This window comes from Bufo bufo, chromosome 7 (assembly GCF_905171765.1).
Source record: "Bufo bufo chromosome 7, aBufBuf1.1, whole genome shotgun sequence".
NCBI lineage: Eukaryota > Metazoa > Chordata > Amphibia > Anura > Bufonidae > Bufo > Bufo bufo.
The window spans coordinates 21,335,311-21,341,077 of record NC_053395.1 but is presented as its reverse complement, the minus strand read 5'-3'; positions in this window follow the sequence as shown (position 1 = coordinate 21,341,077).

Below are 5,767 nucleotides of genomic sequence, written 5' to 3'. Positions count from 1 at the left end.
GTAGTCTCCGATGGCGTCTGGGAGAGAAGAGTTCTGCAGAAATGGGGAGAGGAGCGAATAATCTGAAAGAGGCAGTTCTCTATCAGCTTCTCCAAAATCATATATACCCGCCAGCAGGTTTGGATTTCTGCCGCCACAACGTGACCACGTCTACTACCAAAAAGTGCAATGTAGTAGTGAGACATTGTGATAACAGATGGCCGTGTAGACCTAGCCTGAGGACTTGTCACAGTTGTCACAGCCCACGTCACTGAATCTCGTACCTGTCAATTCATTGAGAAGTTGAGTATTGACCTTCCTAGAGGACAGGACTCATGTGGTTCCTGCACTGATGCCACCTTGTGTACAAGGGCCTAATGGTCCCTTCCATGTGATAAAGCTGTGGCTATGGAGGATTACGCAGGCGACATGCTACTTTACCATTCACATATATAGACATAGTGGTCTGGCTCCACCTAGTGGCCTGTTCTGATTTTTGCTCTCAATGGCTGAAATCGCACAGACTGCCCATAGTTCATAGGAACCCGTCTTACAGAGATCGCCTTGACGTGCGGCAGATGGGCTCAAATAATTTTGTACAAAATGATTTGCCAAGCATCTCTAAACTTATTAGTATAGCACTTGTTATTATTATGCAATTTTGTACTTTATTTGATTTGCAGAGAGCTGTTGCATTGCATGTTTTGTTTTACAGTGCCCACAGTTCACTTGGATCACAAAACCCAAAAACGGGGGCTTATCCCATTTAAGGGCAAAAGCGGAGGATGTGTCAATTTTTCCTTTATGCCCCATAAGCAGCCGCGCTCCCAGGACTCCACGTGTCCTGGTTATTGGATGCCAGGGGGGTCTCCTACAAGCCACTGCCTTGTCTGATTAGCTGCAGCAGGTCTAGTGCAGTGAACGAAATCTTTGCTCCCCGGGTGAAGGAAGCAGAGCTGTGGGCACTGACGCCGCTGATCTCCGCACTGTCAGTATTGTGTGGACTCCTCTATGGCCACAATGCTGATTACCGTGAAGATGACCCCAAGAAAAGTCTAGAATTTTCCACGGAAATAAGCAGCGCTGGTGACCAGACCTCGACCAGCTGAGCTTCACCCCCATCAGCAGTGTAGTATTGATGTGACCTTGTGCATGCTGCAGCCTGCGGGCCACACGAGCGATCAATATGCCGATAACGGGCATGTAACCCAGAACGTGCAGCGCTAGATTCTAAGTAACTCAAGAGGATTGCTTTACCGGTTATCACCTCAGATTATTCAGGATTCTCCCCCTAACGGAGAGACCCACAGTCATGCACAGCCACCTCTCCATTCTATGCCCCCCTGGATCATGGCAGTGACTCCACCAGCAGAATAGTGAGTGCAGCTCTGGAGTCTAATACAGGATTGAACTCAGGATCAGTACAGGATAAGTAATGTAATGTATGTACACAGTGACTGCACCATCAGAATAGTGAGTGCTGCTCTGGAGTATAATACAGGATGTAACACAGGATCAGTACAGGATAAGTAATGTAATGTATGTACACAGTGACTGCACCAGCAGAATAGTAAGTGCAGCTCTGGAGTATAATACAGGATGTAACTCAGGATCCGTACAGGATAAGTAATGTATGTACACAGTGACTCCACCAGCAGAATAGTGAGTGCAGCTCTGGAGTATAATACAGGATAAGTAATGTAATGTACACAGAGGCTCCACCAGCAGAATAGTGAGTGCAGCTCTGGAGTATAATACAGGATGTAACTCAGGATCAGTACAGGATAAGTAATGTAATGTATGTACACAGTGACTGCACCAGCAGAATAGTGAGTGCAGCTCTGGAGTATAATACAGGATGTAACTCAGGATCAGTACAGGATAAGTAATGTAATGTATGTACACAGTGACTGCACCAGCAGAATAGTGAGTGCAGCTCTGGAGTATAATACAGGATGTAACTCAGGATCCGTACAGGATAAGTAATGTATGTACACAGTGACTCCACCAGCAGAATAGTGAGTGCAGCTCTGGAGTATAATACAGGATAAGTAATGTAATGTACACAGAGGCTCCACCAGCAGAATAGTGAGTGCAGCTCTGGAGTATAATACAGGATGTAACTCAGGATCAGTACAGGATAAGTAATGTAATGTATGTACACAGTGACTGCACCAGCAGAATAGTGAGTGCAGCTCTGGAGTATAATACAGGATGTAACTCAGGATCAGTACAGGATAAGTAATGTAATGTATGTACACAGTGACTGCACCAGCAGAATAGTGAGTGCAGCTCTGGAGTATAATACAGGATAAGTAATGTAATGTACACAGAGGCTCCACCAGCAGAATAGTGAGTGCAGCTCTGGAGTATAATACAGGATGTAACTCAGGATCAGTAATAATGTGGAACTCAAGGTGCTCTCCAGAGGACTCTCATTCTGCCCTACCAAAAGTTTTGACAAAACAGAACTCTGTAGTGACATGGAGGAATATTTTAGGACTGACTGGACCCGTCCCCCTGGCCGCAATACCATTTTGGACCAGTACATTGACTCCTGTAGAAATGTAGTACAGTCTGCAATACTGGACAAACATAAAAGAAACATTCAACATCAACGTACAGGAACGGAGGGCGATTCAGACCTTAAAAAAGAACAAAGGAATCACCATAAAACCTGCAGATAAAGGTGGCGCTGTAGTCCTTTTAAACACTTTGGACTATGTAGAAGAAGCACACCGACAACTCACAGACACACAATACTATATCAAAATGGAGGGAGACGCAACTCAGAAATATTTGGGAGAGTTAAAAAAGGTCATCAGGGGTCTTCCTGCAGGATCCACGCAACTTTTAGACTTGGTACCTGAGAATCCCAGGATCAGAGTATTCTACATGCTTCCCAAAATACACAAATCAGGGAATCCAGGTAACCCTCACTGAAAAAATCTCAGGTTGGATAGAGGGCATCCTCAAACCATTAGTGAGGAACACCACAAGTTATCTAAAGGACAGCACTGACTTATTGAACAAACTCTCAACCATAGGTCCCCTCGCTAAAGGCACAATCTTGGCCACCATTGATGTGGAATCCTTGTATTCGAATATCCCGCTCAATGATGGATTAACTGCTTGCCGAGTATACCTGGAGGCGAATGGGATCGTCCTAGAGTCTGTACGACAACTGACCAAATTCATCCTCACCCATAACTATTTCTCTGATGACAAGGAGATATATTTACAGTGCGCTGGGACCGCCATGGGCACCGCAATATGCAAGTCTCTTCATGGCAAAACTGGAAAATGACTATTTGGTATCCTGCCCCAAAAAACCCTTGGCCTACTTCCGTTTCATTGATGACATCCTAATAATCTGGACCGACTCTGAACATGAACTGATAACATTTTATGAACAATTCAACAAATTCCATCCCACCATAAACCTGACCCTCAACTATTCACACACAGAAGTACCACCATAAAACTTCAAGACGGCTCAATACAGACATCTCTGTATCAGAAACCTGTTGGTCGGCCTACATACCTCCAATGGGACAGCTTCCGCCCCAAACAAAGTCCATCATCTATAGTCAAGCCATCAGATATAACCGAATCTGTTCCAGCCCATCAGACGAGCATTTACAACATCTGAAAAGGACATTTTTACACCAGGGCTATCAACCTGCTTCAACTGAAGATCAGATCACAAGAGCCACCAAGATCCCCAGAAGTCAACTTCTCCAATACCATGAAAAGAAACAGAACCAGCGCGTACCTCTGGTTGTGACCTACAACCCACAACTAGAGGTACTGAGAAAAACTGCAAAAAAAATGACATCATGTCCTACGTAAGGAAGAACGACTAAAAACAATCTTCCCAGATCCCCCCTTACTAGCTTACCGACAACCTCCAAATCTAAGGAATATTATGATCAGATCAAGTTTGAAGGCCACAGAAAAAGGAACCCATCCCTGTAATATAAGAAGATGCAAAACCTGTGCTCATATAATGACATCAGATAAGATCCGGATCCCCAACACACAGCAGGACTATCAGGTCCCTGGGACATTCACATGTTCTACATCTGATGTTGTTGATCTGATTCTCTGCACTAAATGTCCTGTTGGAGGCCTCTACGTTGGAGAAACAGGACAGAAACTCAATGCAAGGATGAGGTCCCATCGCCACACAATAAGGCTACTTTCACACTGGCGTTTTGGCTTCGTCATGGGCTCTCACAAACGGTCCAAAACGGATCAGTTTTGCCCTAATGCATTCTGAATGGAAAAGCCCAGGACACAATGAAGAACACATGTTAAGTTCTCATATTAAAAGGCAACTTCATCGTTTTCGGTTTGGTTGGCATCTGGGGTTCTCCCTGATTCTCCTCCTTAATAGTACCTAGCTATTCTCTAGATATGACCTATGATTTCTCCCCCCCCCCCCTCCCCTCCTCTTGTGTGTCACCCTGTCTTCCCCCCTTTTATGTCAAGTTTGTCTAAAATTATTGGCCTATACATCATTTGTTTGAGGCCTTATTAAGCCCTTTAGGGCCTTTGTTTCCGCTGACTTTTTGTCAGCTGACTGTTTGTTATACAGATACAGATACATGCTTATACCTTGTCCTTTATGCTGTACTGCTGTTCATGATTGCATGTCGCAATGTATCTTTGTATGCGGTATGTATACTGCAATTTGGGATGTTCTCTTATGATTGTATTTGATAATAATAATAATAAAATCTTATTGAACCATAAAAGGCAACTTCAAATCCCAAAGAGCTAGAAGAATTTGGGAATACAAATGTATAACACTGCTGGACACTGAATACTGGATTGAATTTGTCCCCGGGATTTATGACACACTACAATCTAAAGAGTCTTCTATAGACATACTGGGGGCCCCAGGTCTCTCAGATAACATCAATTTAGAGACCATAAAACTTTCACACCCCTTATCTGTCAGATAATTAAGGACTCATTCTCAAGATTTTTGATATGTTGTTCTGTTATTTTTCAATGTCCATTCATTCCCGCCAACGGTCTCTGTTCTTATTGTATTTACAGGTGAAACTCGAAAAATTTGAATATTGTGCAAAGTTCATTTATTTCAGTAATGCAACTTAAAGGGACTCTGTCACCACTTTCTAACCCCCCCTTTTAAAAGTATTGTTCTCTCCATGGCGCCCTTGTGATTACAAAGGTGTTGTTATAACATAAATTCGCCGTCTCGTTTTGATAAAAATACCTTTTATCTAACCTGTCCAATCTTGTGGATAAGGTGCCCAGGGCGTTTCTGAAGGTCTGAAGCTCCGCCCGCCGCCGCCGCGTTGGTGCCCAGCTCCTCCCCTGATCCTTTCAGCGCCGCCTGAATGGTAAAGAAATCCGCCTCCCGGCTCTCCTCAGTGCCCCCCCTCCTGGGTGTCAAAGATCCCGCGCGTGCGCACAGGCCTGTGCCTGATGCGCCCGTGCGACATTTAGAATCACCTCATTGAGCGAAGTGCGCATGCGCGCACTTCGCTCAAACTCCTCATAAGACGAGCACTGCAGGGCCAGCCACTCAGAGCCTGCCAAGCGCTGTATGGAGCCGCAGGCTCTGAGTGGCCGGCTGCAGTGCTCGTCTTATGAGGAGGTTGAGCGAAGTGCGCGCATGCGCACTTCGCTCAATGAGGCTGATTCTATAATGTCCGCACGGGCGCATCAGGCACAGGGCCTGTGCGCACGCGCGGGATCTTTGAAAAGGAGGAGGGGGCACTGAGCGAGAGCCGGAGGCGTATTTCGTTACATT